The sequence below is a fragment of the Stigmatopora nigra genome, chromosome 13 (genome assembly GCF_051989575.1).
Source record: "Stigmatopora nigra isolate UIUO_SnigA chromosome 13, RoL_Snig_1.1, whole genome shotgun sequence".
NCBI lineage: Eukaryota > Metazoa > Chordata > Actinopteri > Syngnathiformes > Syngnathidae > Stigmatopora > Stigmatopora nigra.
Genome location: NC_135520.1, coordinates 8,734,906 through 8,749,299, shown reverse-complemented (window position 1 = coordinate 8,749,299; position 14,394 = coordinate 8,734,906). Strand labels below are relative to the sequence as shown.

Here is a 14,394-nt window from a genome sequence, read left to right as displayed (position 1 = left end):
TCTGCCTTGGCGATTCTTTTTAGACATTTCTAAGAGTTTCTTTGTAGTGTTACAGTTGAAACGAGTCCGTCACTATCAAAGAACTCTCGATCAGTGATCAGCACCGTGTGAAAGTCAGAGGAGAAATGCTTTGACTCATACAGTATTTGCCTTTTTCCTCCTTCATCTTCTCCTCAGAATCTTGCCCACCTCCTGGTCCTAAAGGCAGAGTAGGGGGTTGGTGGTTGTGACTTGACATGAATAGTAAATGAGCAGGATAAAAAATAAAAATAAAAAGGAAAGGCATGGATGTAAGTGGCTATCTAGCCAACACTGCTGAAAGGCTTCCATTTTTCTCCACCTCCTCTGTTTTTGCTTACTTTAATTTATTATTGTCTGGTAAGCATGTCTAAATATGAATAATTCCAGCGTTAGCAGATGCATTTCTCCACTCTTGCAGACTCAAAGGCCTTGAACTGACACCGTCTTCCCCAGTGAGCGCATACAGTTGGTACGCTGCTTCAACTTTCTGCTTCAGCGACTTCAATAATAATCTGACCTTGCAATGTACGCTTGACTTGGGGAAGTTTCGTTATGGCAAAGCCAGTAATCCCGCTTTTTAATTTTAATATGTCAAAAATTATTTGGTGACAACAAACCTACGCCTGATATAGTCTGTGACAGCTTCATCCTGGAGTGAAGCCATGTTTTTGACCCTCCCCTTGCAACAATTTCCCTCAGTTCAAATTAAAAGCTGGCTTGGCATGCCACTTTTGCTCTCATCATTAACTGGAGATAAAGAGCACTGTGTTAAAGGTCACTATGACAAGGTGAAAAGTTGCAAACAACAAACAGACAAAAAGTATCTATTTTACTCCAACATTCCCCAGAAAACTGTCATATTCTCTTTTCATATCAAGGAACTCTCCCCTTGTTTACTTTTTATCTAAAAAATGTCCGACTTACACAACATATCAATGCAACGGTGACACATAATTAGGTACATTTGATCCAAAAGAGTGGACTAACGTGAGGAGCATGTTAACTTTTGTGGAATATTTCCTGTGGAAAAATGTGTGTTTCGTACTAGGGCTCGAACGATGAACTGCAATACAGTAGTGGAACACTAGACAGTGACATAAAGTATGTGATATGTTGCTTCACCATGGCAACAGTTTACCCATCACCCGGTGGCGTGCGGCAAGTGCCGATGTTCCAAGCGCCACCTTGTTTGGTCAATGATTAATTACAGCGCTGATGAGATGCGAAGGCGGTGAAAATGTCACGAGGGGCCCGCATCACGTCGAGACGCACGCCCGGGTACGAAGCAGCAGCTGCTCGTTGCCTTTTTATGGTGCCAATCTGCCTTCGTGACGTGATTCTGCATATTGTAGTTACCCTATTTGCTTGGCCATGTATTGTAACTAGACTTCAAGTGTGGAGAATAAGGTAAATATTTTGATTGGAGAGCAGAAAACTGCATTATTTTACATTGTTTAGTATGGAATCGAATTTATAAAGAATTACGTGAAGAACTATCTATTATCAACCCCTGAAAATGGTTAGATATATTTAAAAAAACATCTCTTTTTAATGTCTATTAAGATATTAAGGCAATATAATGAAGTGCGCTTAAGTGAATTGAAGTGAAAATCTTGCATAAGGCCCCTTTAATAAATCCATCTTAAAATGTGCCTTTTTGAAGACCTCTAAGCTGTGCTGTAATTGGCCATTTGGGGTGCAGTTATTGAAATAAATCAGTCAAGCCCACAAAACGATAAAAAAACATGTTTCCAGCTAACTCAAAAATCAATACAAAGTAGTACGCACCCATTCTATCTATTATCCGCAAACCTAAATAACACTTGGAAGGTATCATTGTAAAAAAAAAAAACTCGTGTAAACCGAATTTCCCCCATGAATCACTCTATTAAGTGAAATAAATGGAATTGATGCAATGGATATCCAGGAAAGTGGAAAATAGTTAAACAAAGGATGGAACAGCTGTCTATTAGTATTAAACATAAAACAAGTAAAATGTGCTGACAGCCTTTGTTTATTCTGCTTTTAATAGACTCAGGGATATTTTACATTTTTATTTTTCACGCTGGACAAAAACAAAGAACATATGCGATGATTCTATTTTTTGGTAGTTGTTGTTTTGTATTGTTTGGTGATCAAACAACCTACAATACAGCATAAACGTGCAATATGTTGGCTTATCATGTGACATATGGCAACCAACCCTATTGATTGTGTGAGCAGATGTTGGCTTATTGTAGCATTCCCAATTATTAATGGGTACCCATCAAAGCGTTTGCTTGTTTGTTGTCAAATTATAGCCATCCTTTTGCGGCCAACAGTGTTGCTGGCTTCCAAAAATATTAACAATTTGCACATTTAAACCATTAATATCTCTAAATAGAAAAAAAACACTGACCAAATACAATGACAAATACTAAATCTGGCACTAATTATTGCCAAGATGGCAATAATTTATCTATTGGCATAAAACTAAAAAAATAGCAGCACACTCCCTTATATTTTATAGTGTATGTTAAGGGGAAAGCAACATTTATTGGTTTTATTTTAACTCTTGAAGAATACCTTCTGTAAAAACCATCCTTTTATGAATGAACGCAGCGTGCACTAGGGTCAAAGGTTACTGGTAATTATTCTTGGCCAAATGCTAATGTTCCGTTTGAATCCCAAGCCAGCGGTGACCCCATCCAATGTCATTTTTTTGATAGCGCTTGTGCCATTCGGGAGTCCACGTAGGCAGAAGTGGCGGTAACAGAGACTGTGAGGGTGATTATACAGTATGTCCCTTTTCATGTGCTAATAAGGGATTCTGCAGGAGAAGTCGGCCCAAGTTTTCAAAACAGTTTTCTCCCTCCGTTATTCTACTGTGGTTCATTGCTTGTGCAAATATGAAGTTGTGCAGTGTTAGTGTAGACGAGCTTCACATTAAATAGAACAAGTAGTTGTGACGGATGAGGTCAACAACTAACCTTAAGAAATTGGACAGTTTTGCAAAGAACAACAGTATGTCTACAAGTATTATTATATGGCTACTAGTGATGAATCTACCCAATACTCAGTGTTGGTATCGGGATCTCTTATTGGTATTTTTAGAGTGTGGGACATGATGATATTTTGTCACATGATCAGAGACCACCTGGTGTCAAATGTCACCCCTCCAATATACGGTGCTTTTACCTTAATGCAACTTTTGATGCTGAATAACATTCTTGAATACCCATTAATGGATTTTTTAAATTATATGCATGCTTAAGCAACACACTTGGCCGGTTGACCTTCTTTGTGGAAAATTGCCACACCCACAGAGATACACACAAAATATAGAGATGAAGCACAACAAGGATTCGGCTGCAGGGAAGCAAAAGAAGGTTTTCTGAGCTTGTTTGGGGATCAATGGTCATTAATCTTCGCTTAGAGGCCCAGGCTGCACTTTTTTAGCAATGAGAAGAAATGCTGATCCAAATATATAAGCTGTCTTTCCGCTAGTAACGAGCTACTTTGCACAACTTTTCTTCCCATTGGTCAGCTTGAAGCAAAAGATGAGTTGAACTAGGGTCAGAGTAATTTAATTGAAGGTAGTTCCTTGAGACCTAATAAATGTGTGTTTATTCTAGGTTTGAGATAAACAATAATGGAAGTTTTAGGAGTAATTTAAACTGCATAGATTTGTTTTTGTTTTACATTTTCAAAGTTATCCATAAAATACAGAAATATATTTGGAAATATTTGAATGTAGATTGTCTTCATTCTTGGAAATTCTTTTTTGTATTTCAGGTTTATAAACTTTTTTTAATGCCCTTTTTAATTGACTAGTTTTTGGCCTCAGTATAAGTAATAAAAAAACACTATTAACAAAGTCTATGTTATAGTTTGCCATGATGCAGAACAATTCTAATATCTAGTGTAGGACAATTAACATATTTTCCACCAAATATCATAAAATTGATTTTGCTCCCTCATGACAGTTATGACAAAATCAACTGAGGAGCAAAAAAATAATAATTCCCTGGCGCTGTGAAAACGATTTGAGCTCTGAACATAATGACTTCAATGTGTGCTTGAGTAGTTTAATGAATTTGCACATGTAATAATGATAATAATAATAATCCTTGTATGTGACGCCTACACAAGAATCTAATAAGAATTCAGCACATTATTTCAAATGACACGCCAATTTCACACCAATAAATCATGACTCGATACCAATTGGCCAAGTGCTCACATCACTGTTGAATAATATAACGGGCAAATTTTCTGCTCTAATCTTGCATATTTCTTTGTTTCTTCTTCAGAATCTTTACTCTTTTCAGCTACACTGTAATGCCATCCATATCATATTCCAATTCTGGAAGTCTAATAACAGAAGATGCAACAAAAATATCCGAGTGACCAAGCGGGAAATGAAAAATTATGATTACAAACCATTCTCACCTTTATCGCATTGGTCAATATTATGATGAAAAAAAAATTTACACAGTGGACTCATTTGTCACCAAGTGTAATTAATGCCACACTGAAAATAAGGAAAGTTATTTTTCTTCTTTTTTTGCCTGCAGGCATCATTTTTTTTAAATTAAAGTTTCTCATATGCAAAACATTGCCTATGTTTTAGGAGAAGATCCTTAGATAAATTAAAGAAAAATGTTGTGTGGACAGCAGATGGACTGATGGATGAAGTACTTGATACGGTAATTAATTAATTATTGTCCATGAAAGGGAGGATGCAGCATTTCTTTTGTCTTAAGAAAAAACAAATAGAATATATGCTTACGCACGCGGACGAAGCAATTAATCACTGCACATTTGTTGTAGTCGTTTTCACGCATACAGCAACAACGCTTCTTGTGCAGCGTGGTGTAAACCTAATTAACCTTAACCACATTGTGTTGTTCTATCATTCAAGAAAAAAAAGATAAAACAATATCACAAACAACCACAATAAAATCTCTACTTTAGCTCATTTCAATAGCTTTTACACCAAGCTTAATAATGAAGTGTCTAAATATATTGAATCCTCAGTCGTAAGAGAATTTATTTCAAATTAATATTTTTTTTAATAAGTGTCTAACACTTTTTTTCCCAAGCACAAATAATTATAAAGTACAATTAAGCCAGATGGGGAATTTTGTTCATTAGTGGCATGACTCAGCGTGTATAATTTATTAATTTGAAGCTAGAATGAAATACAAGCGTCGGTTCACAAAAAGTCCATTAACATTGACGGATGTTTTTAAATGTTAAGATAATTTAAGGTGACCTAATTCATTGCATTTATCTCATCTGTGGACACATGAAAAACCTCAGCTGGGTGTGATGAGAGTGCAACATGCTAAATAGTCTCATTACTTCCATAAATAGTCACTCAAAGACTGGGAGCCTTACAAATGTTCTTGATATTACTCCATAAATTGCGTACATTGTTGTCTTTATGCAAGGAAGTGCCACAATAATGAATTTTGATAAATACAGAACTCGAACTTCACATGATTCAACCCCACATTTGTAATGTTGTGTATTTATGAGTGGGAATTAACATTTGAGTCTTATAGTATACAATATAGATGATTTATGATCAGCATTTTGTTGCTTGCATATCATTTGCCCCGTCAATTCAGTCTCTCACCAAGCTGTGGGAAATGCCATTAAATAACTTTTGACATCCTTGTTGTGCTAATGTTAATGCTGTAATGTGAGACGTCCTCTAAAACTTCTAACACGCAGTATTTGGGCTATGGCTATAGTATTTGTTTTGTTTTGGTACAAGTATTTCTTTTTTTTTTTTTAGATTAGAACTTTATTTCACCACGTATTCGGTAAATTTCTTGGTTGCCGTTGCAAGACTTTTGGTTGCAGTAACAAGACAGACATAAGACACAAGACATTGTAGACCTAGTTAAAATACTGGAGCCACACACGGGGAGTCTGTTTCTTTTTTTTGCTATTGTGTGTCAAATTAAATTGTCAACATGCTCCATTTTCATAAAATAACCTAAATACATGCTTTGTGTGGCAGTTTTATCACATCTACAACTACGATCGTTAAAACACCTTGCTATGGCGGTAAATCTAGTTTCCTTATTTGGCATTATCTATTTGAATATTTACATAGCCTGAGTAAATTGAGCTCCTCCCCTTTCTTAAACATACTTCTTTGGAAGCAACAGGCAGAAAAGGAGTATTTTAGATTGAGTCATGTGAAGTAAGAGGCCAAAAATAAATCATTTTCATGGAGAAATTCAAAGTAATTTATTCCAGACTACACTATGCATTCAATTTCATCAGAATCATTAACCCTTTTGGAAAAAAGTTCCAGACTGAACCGTGAGATTGAGGCCATGAAGAGTTCATTACAACAATTACCAGCCAAACAAATCAAGATGAGGCACCCACATTAGCTCATATTTGCCGGCAAACTTCAAGCTCTATTATTGTTATGGTGACATTTGACTCCTCACGCTGAATATTCATAAGTGCTTTGTTTTCTTTTTTTGCAAATGATTGCTCATATCCACAATCCTCGAATTGGATAGGAGCGAGGAGGTCAAGTTTTAACCAAGAGGGTTTCCCTGGAGACAAACTGTCTGAGAAAACACTGACTATACGTGACATAGGAAATTGAATCAAACAATGAATGTCCTTGAAAGAGATTCTACACGGTGAGCTCAACAATATCATATGATGTTATCAAATTCCCTTTGTTGTTGAATTGAATATTTTCCAGAGGTCCTCAATGCGGTATGCAAGAGAGAAAATTCGAGATAGCAACAATACCCAAATTAAAGTAACATGTACACTATAATAAATCCGTTTTTCTCACATTATTCCCTCTGTACTTTTTTTAACAATTAAAAAAAACCCAAACTTCTATCTGACACATTACTAAAATACTTCTAGCCTTTAGAAATGGCCAAAATTACCATTCTGGTAACCCAGCATCTGAACAGGACAACAATACTACGTCACTACTGCAGAAACGAGAGATTTATTTCTTCTTTAACCTCAAGAATAATGAATTAGTTAGATGAATATTTATTCTAGAGCCGCTCTCACAAAGGCTTGTGTCAACTTTTACTTTTCTTTAATCCGAACTGATCTCCCTCAATATTGTGCAGGCTGACTGCAAAGTCTTAGTTAGGGAGATTTCGGTCTCATCCCGGCTTACTATACAGTAGTGTGCTAGAGCTCGATTTAATGTATGCAAATACCAGTAGTGTTTAGTGACAACTGGTGGAGGTGGGCATACGCCCACATTTTGTACTAAGCTGGATGTTGGAAAAAGGACTATTTTTATTCATGCTCACTACAACGAATGTGTGTTGCATGTGCATGTTGCTTCATTGTTGTTGTATGCTTGAGACCCTTTTGTAATTTGTTTTACTTTAAAAGCCAGCACAATGCCAAAACCATCATATGTGAATGTGGTAACAGCATGTCGACGTTTTTAAAGACTATAAATAGGTCAGAAGTTGGTCTAAATTGTTAGGGTTCAGGTTTAAGGTCTAGGGCACGTATCAAAGTGGCGGCCCGGGGGCCAAATCTGGCCCTCCGCATCATTTTGTGTGGCCTGGGAAAGTAAATCATGAGTGCCGACTTTCTGTTTTAGGATCGAATTAAAATGAAGAGTATAGATATATATTACATTTCCTGATTTTCGCCCTTTTAAACCAATAATTGTCATTTTTTAATCATTTGTTTTCGAGTTGACGTTATCGCGGCCCGCAAACCAACCCGAGTCTGACACCCCTGGTAGGGAATACTTTAGATAGCCTGATAAGAACTTGTGTACACTTAAGGAGGTTGAATGTATTCAGCATATTCACAGCAATGCCACTGTACTTTGACCAAAGCAAAGTTTTACCAATACCATAGAAGAAATAGTTTTGGCGTTGAAGGTACTGTGGTCCTAATGTTCATGGAGTGCAGGCGAAAGCTGTGATCAGGTGAAAAATCGATACTTGGCTAACTACCACCACGGTTTACAGGTAAGCTCAGCAAAATGGGTTTTGCCCTTCCAGAGCTTTTTTTTTTTTGTCTTCTGAATTTGATTTGTACCCAGAGGAAAGGAATGGCTTGGTGCTCCCTGGCCAGATGATTAAGGCAAGGTAGAGTCAAGGGTTTAAGGCAAAAAAAAGCCAGCTGACCAGCAGCAAGTCATATTCAAGGGCTGAAACACCTCAGTGCACTTCAATCAGTTTGGCCGCATAGGTTCATGCAAGCTGAATGTGCATTTGCTCATTCTTTCTGTTTGAATCATCTCTGCCACCACCAGCATGCAATCTTTGCTTTTTTTCTGTTGAGCTTTACACAAACACAATTCTCTGCACTTAGGAGGAATTTGTATGACACTTAACAACACTTTAATGGTAACTGGTCCTCTTCTTGGAAAGGCATTTCTTGATGGCAAAGGAAATTCCTGGAACTCGTGCATTGACGTTCACAAATACATCTTTGGCGGATTTGTTTTGATTCCTCTGCTGACCTCCTTTGCTATTCATTTTTGTTCTGCTCAAACCATAGCAGCAACAGAAATGCGTTGACTTCTTTCTTGGTGTCAAGGAAACAATATGAAGTTAGTTGAAGAGCTTCATAAACAAACTAGTCCTTTGGCATCTTATATTATATTGCAAACCCTTTTACATTGAGTGTTTATGATTTATAGATAACTTTTTTCTCGCAGTACATTCAAGATCACCACTGTATTTTTTTGCTCTATAAGTCACCTTGGTGTATAAGTCACATTTTATTTTTATTTCGGCAGGAACCGAGAACAAACATGTTAAAGGGACAATAATAAAATAGAAACAGGCACTTTTTCCAGATAACCATAGCCCTAAAAACAATAAATAATATGGAAAAAAAGGGTGACATGTCTGGAAAATACAGTATTTTAAGTCAATATAATCAGAAAGTAGACATACAAAGCTTTTAATTGTACAGTATTGCAATATATTCCCAAAATCAAACCGTGTTGGAAGCATCATATACTGTAAGTAACGGATGGCTTTATTAATGGTCTGATCGATACCTTGTTTTGAGAGCTTGGCTCTATTTCCCGGTAGCGAATATTTGTTGTTGATTAATGGACAAGGAATGAATTATGAATTCATCACAATCAACCCCCCAATAGCAATTATCCATAGCTAATGCGCTCTCTGTACAAGTTGTATAATGGCATATTTTAACCAACAGATAATGTTGAGGCTGGTCATACAATAGATCCATCAACCTTAAATAAACTTACAGCAAAAAGGCTAAAACCCACAAAATACTATTGTAAATAATGATTAATATTATTTAGATGTATTGTTGATTCTAAGATTCAAAACGTTTCATGCGTTTCAAGGTGTTTTTTGTAATAAATAGTGTTTTATTATTTGGAAATGGACAAGGGGGCGCTTGTTAAAAGGGGATGTAAGACCTTAAACAGAGAAGCCCAAGTCATACTCGAACAACTTGAAAACACGCCTGGCTGCTTTAGTGCTTCTAGCTTATCCTGGGCTTGAGCACCTTCAGCTGGATGGAACAAAGAGCTGCAGTGTGTTTGACTGAGGAATTGGGAGGGAGGAGGCAGATGTAGGGATGTTTCCACAGCCTTCAATTCAGGAAAGGAAAGTGCGATGGAGGGCTGGGGAGGCTACACTGCCGCCCCCCATTGGAATTTATTCAGAGGGTGAATGCTGATCTAAGCTTACCTTCCAGCACAGTTGTCAGAAAACAACTAATATTTACTTGGCTACATTCAAATATTAAAAGCATTATGCAGTAAAATATGCATATTTTAACACAACACAAAGTATAAAGTTAATCTTTCTGCTTAATTTGCGATTACCTACATATTTCTTACATGTTTCAAATTCACATGTTGAATTTTTTTTTGGTTTATTATGTTGGTTAACATTTGAATACATCACATTATTAACTTTTTTATAGACATAAATGGAAATGTAATAGTCTGGAGAAGTACATTTTTAAAATGCTGGAAATTAGAAAGTCTCTTACATACAGTAAATGTTTATTTGTTGTATATTAGACCTTTACTATTTACAAAATATATATGTAGTATACTGATATAGTTTCTCTCTCTTCTCAATCAGCTGCTGACATCTAGCTGACGCTGAAGCAATTACACACCGCTCACTACCTTTCCTCGGTACGTACTAACAGATGGAAATAATGATACCGAAAGGGCAAATGAATAAATTCTGTGAACAGACTGGGATTTACGTTCAGGTTCCAAAGTGCCTAGCTGCTGAAAGGGGATCTTACAAAAAATGACTTTTAGATTCTACCCTGTTGGCGAGCCACGTTCACGTGGGTTGAACAGGCGGATAACATCAATTGGTTGTCAGACAATCATAACAAGGAAGATCTCTCAAGTATCTGAATATCACTGGGGTTCAAGACACTTTTACGCTGCTTCTAACTAATCTCTTAAATTATCTTTTATTATCTAAAATATTTTGTTAGTTCAAAGTTAGGCACTATGTCTGACTGGTTAGTGCGGATGGTAGTCAAATGGGACTGGCTCTGGCATCCACACCCATAGGAGTATTTATTACTGTCATCTATAAGCCCCAATAAGTTATTATTGTTATTATTTTTTAGATTAAAATAAGCAATTTTATTTTCTTACCCCTTTATTACAGTAAATCTGAGCTGATGCATTAAATAGAAAGAACTGGTGAAGTGGTGACACACACCCAAGCTCATTTACACAAAGTCTGTCTGATACAGTCCAATGATTCCATGGTTGGACTTCAGAGCATAATTTTAAAAGCACCCCCAAATTTTATTACTGCTGCTGTTACCTAACCCTCTGCAAATAGTGTGGGTTCACTTTACCGCCACGCAACTAACTTCCGTTGAACAATACTGGCAATTAACGATGATAAATTATTCACGTAAATAAAGGGAAGCACTACATTAACAATTCAACTCAATGCGATGACACGTTCCCGGCTTGACTTAATGGAATAATCGTCCGCTCTCATCTCATCACCAGCGACAAACGAGCAACCGTGTGAAAGTCACCCGCATAAAAGGGTGGCTTGATTTTTGTGCTCTTCCTCAGGTGATTATGGGGCCATCCTCATCACCTAAAGGCTCATTAAAGAATTGCTCCCTTGCTAGTGACACGTTGATTGTTGGCACTAATGGCGTTAATCTCAATAATACCTGGCGCTCGCTGGCTTATGCTTGAGAGTTCTCATTAAACCTCGTTGTTAATTTAGGAACGGGCCTTTTAATGAAGTTTTGACATCTGCAAGTTGGCTCCAAGTCTGTTTGACAGATTAACTTACTTTCTGTGCTTGCCAGGAGCAATCAAATGCTACTGCATTAGAGAGATGATGTAATATCCAACATTGTACCAACTTTGCCTCATACCTAAGGACGATTTAGTGTGTTAAACTAACTGTGCGAGCAGGAATGCACTAACCAATCTTTTTTATCACCTTGAAATATTAGACAAATTACACATTTTGCTTCATGGATGCAAATTTTTCTGAAGCAGTATTTTAGCTCAATTGAAAGGTTTTGGAGTATATATGAACATGACAATATGGTAAAGAGCCAAAAAGGCAGTTTCTTGTAGATCTAAAACGTTTATATAAGTTTTTTTGTATATAGTTTTAGATTTTCCAAAATGATTTTTGAACTAAAAATGATTAAAAAATGTACAATTATTGATTTAAGAGGGAAAATCAGGAAATTTAATATACATCTATACTCTTCATTTAAATTTGATCCTAAAACATACACACAAAATGATGCGGCGGGCCAGATTTGGCCCCCGGCCCGCCACTTTGACACGTCCTAAACCTAGCCCCTGTCCACTGCAAAAAATGGCTATTACCACAACATTTTAAGAGGATCCAAAGCAAAGTTATTTGCTCGAAAAATGCTGGCAATTATCAGCAAAATCTAATTTGGTGGCATTGGAAGAGAAAGGTGGTGCTGTTAACAGATTTGACAGAACAAAGCCACACAACCAGCACGTGGTGGAGGAGACAAGTCCGAGACAGAGTGTTAAGGCACAGGTTTCATGCACGGCTGCAGCCGACATGAGAAATGCATAGCGGATCGTGGGCCCGTCGCGATAAAAGCAAGAATGGCAACACAGGAACACGCAAGCGGCAGCCTCTTGGGCCGAGCCGCCTTCGTCTTTGTCATATTAAAAATGAAGTCGTTACACTTGTCACAAGCTGCACTGCCTCTCTACTTACAGTTTTTATTTAGTGTGTTCCGCTCGTGCGAGTGAGTCAGAGGGAAAAAAACAACAAGCTAATTTTGGGGGAAATGACATACTTTTATTCCCTCACCCAGAAAGTTGACAGCCAGACAATTGCTAAATTGATGAAGCTTTATCTGGTTTAATGAATTGGAGGACCAACTTGTAGCACATAGGATGCATTTACATCTAGATGAAAATATGGGCTTGGCACAAACATCTATTATTGGTTACCTCTGCCTTCTCAGCTACTTTGCATAGAGGTGAAATACATCAGAAATGTTCCCACACAAAACAATAATGTCATTTTATATCATCTATGAATTTACAATGGGTTTAAAGTGTGGTTCATAAAATTGGATAATTCAGGATTATTATTTATTAAACGATGGCCTTGACGGTTGGCCCTGTGGGGGTGTTTTGCATGTTCCTAGACTTGTGTTGGTTTTCTCTGGGTAAACTGCTTTCTTCCCACATTCCAAAAAACATGCATGGTAGACTGTTTGAACTGTGAACTATGGCTGTGAGTGGGAATGGTTGTCCGTCTTCTCGTGCCCTGTGATTGGCTGATCACCAATTCAGGGTGTCCCATGCCCCTGGCCCAATGTCTGCTGGGATAGGCTCCAGCCACCCCAATGTAAAATTTACTGGGTATTTTGTTATTGTTTAAAAAAAAAAAGCAAACAAAACTCTTTTAAATATATAGTAGATAGTGAGGATGGCAGAATAAGACAAAAAATACATCTGAAAAGGGCAACTGATTTTGACACCTGTCATCTCTTACCTTCCAGATGTTCCCCAAACGCCTCTTGACATTCATCCATTACTCTGGCCAAAAGTCACAACCTTCTACTTGGCGCCTTGCCGCATGATGCCGTTTGGAGAGGGTAAGCAAAAGTGCACATGCAGGAATCATGAGGCAAAAGGTCAAAGTCTAACAGCGCGGGATGGGATTGTGGCTGTCAGGTAGACGCTTTGAAAAGGCAGAGAAAAGGGCTCGTGTTTAGTTTACAGCAGGTAATAACGACAAAGCAGCTCTGTCAAGGATCCCCGCGAGAGGCTGGCTGATGGTCAGGACATGCTTTATGCCATAAATCACAATGAAGTTTGTCCGCCTCGTAAATGGCTTGTCACTATGGCACAAAAACATGATTATGCTCTGCTTTATTGTTCCGTTGTAGCATTTTTTTAAAAGCATAAAGCTATTTAATGTAATAGAAAGCGGTATTGAACTAACATAGTGGCTTACTATAGCTGTGCTTGATCTTAAATCACGGAAATCTTTATCATGTCAGTGCTTCTTCACTCTTTAAGAAATTTGTTGTGGAATGCATTCAGTTGAAAAGTTTCTCAAATTTTGGAATCAACAACAGATCTAGTAGAAATCAATTTCCAAGGTGTTTCGTCACATAGAACTTGACTTCTATATTCCAATTTTGTAGGACAATAAAATAGATTAGTTTGTATTTAAAATGCCTTCCACTTTCTCAGATGTTTTGCCTATATCCCCTACTTAAAAAAAACGGTTTGCTTGGGAATGCCTTTTTAGGTTCTCAATAGGGTTGAGGTCAGGTACATAATGATTTTTGTCCACTTTTTTTTGCCCAAACATCCACTGTTTTATGGTTATCCTCACTGCACATTCATTTTAAATGAAATCCTAAAAACAAGCATGGTTCTATTGTACATTGTGGTGGTTGAGCAGTTGGCATGTCTCCCTTATAGTTCTGAGATATTAGGTTCAAACCTAGTCCCCAGTCTTCTTGTATGGAGTTTGAATGTTCTCCCTTAATCTGCATTCACAAAACGCTCTAGAATTGACAGCAATGTGTTTATGTATACCTGTCTAAGCTTCTGAATGTAATCTGACTCTTACCAAATGCCCTTGAGAAAGAGAAACCACCCAGCCAGCCCCACCCCAGGCTGCATAGACAGTAATAAAATCAAGAAAGATGGACTTCTGCTAAAAAAATAAAAATAAATCGCATATATCTCTTGTAGCATGTTTTGAGATGCTCAGATGAATCACCTGTCGTCCTTGAGGGCAATTTGCGGTCCAGCGCCACCTCCGACCTGGGAAGGCAGGCTTTGTGCATTTCTATTCATCATAAGGCACTATGCTCGTAAGCATGTTTCGACAAACA

At 37.5% G+C, this 14,394-nt stretch overlaps 1 long non-coding RNA gene across 1 annotated transcript in view; it reads left to right on the top strand.

The window, feature by feature from the left end:
* Positions 1–13,138, top strand: part of LOC144206683 (uncharacterized) — a 28,165-nt gene extending 15,027 nt beyond the window's left edge. The window contains exons 2-3 of the long non-coding RNA XR_013328412.1: positions 10,116–10,171; positions 13,042–13,138. This is a non-coding gene — a long non-coding RNA (uncharacterized LOC144206683). The remainder of the gene's footprint in view (positions 1–10,115; positions 10,172–13,041) is intronic.
* Positions 13,139–14,394: the final 1,256 nt, after the last annotated feature.